Here is an 835-nt window from a genome sequence, read left to right on the forward strand (position 1 = left end):
AGAAAATTGTATGCAGTGTTAACCTTGGTTAACCAAGGTAAATTTGTTTCTTAACGCAAAGGGGTAACGGTAAACGATTGTGTGAGTCTGTGAGAAAGGTTGCCACCTATCATTTATTATAAAAGTGGTTCCACGTGTCAAAGAAGTGCTCAGCACGTGGATCCCACTTCCCTCGTGTCAAAAAATCTAGGGTAAATATCATTTTTAGTCATCAGCAAATTTCATGATACCCGCTTTAGTCTCTAGCAAATAAAAGGGCTATTCGTGGTCCTTAAGAAATTCAAAATGGACCTATTTAGTTAAAATCGTAGTCTCTCACAAATTCAAAAAAGATCTATATTAGTCCCTCAAAAGGACTAAAATGAATCCATTTTGAATTTCTTAGGAACCATGAATAGCTTTTTTATTTGTTAGGGACTAAAACAGGTATCGTGAAATTTGCTTAATACCGAAAAAAATATTTACTCAAAAATCTAACCAAAGTTGCCATCTTCATTTGATAGAGGGGAAAAAAATTATCTGAGAATAATATTATCATGAGGAATATGTTGAGAAAATAATTTTTTTTAAACCATGATAAAAATATTATTTGGTAGATAAAAATATTTCTATTCTAACGACAAGCCAATAAAACTTTTAGGCACCTAATTTCTTTTCTTTCAGCGATAATACCATGTTAAATCTTCATTTACAATTCTAAGAAAAATCTTACATATCTCATACTAGGGGTGTTCATTAATCGATCCAAACCGATTCAAATCGCGGTAATCGAACCGAAAAATCGATAACCAAATAAATCGAAAATCGAAAAAAAATCGCAAATTTTAATTGGATT

Source organism: Gastrolobium bilobum, unplaced genomic scaffold, assembly GCF_033153095.1.
Source record: "Gastrolobium bilobum isolate Gb01-03AN ecotype WA unplaced genomic scaffold, APGP_CSIRO_Gbil_v1 utg10965, whole genome shotgun sequence".
Classification (NCBI taxonomy): Eukaryota; Viridiplantae; Streptophyta; class Magnoliopsida; order Fabales; family Fabaceae; genus Gastrolobium; species Gastrolobium bilobum.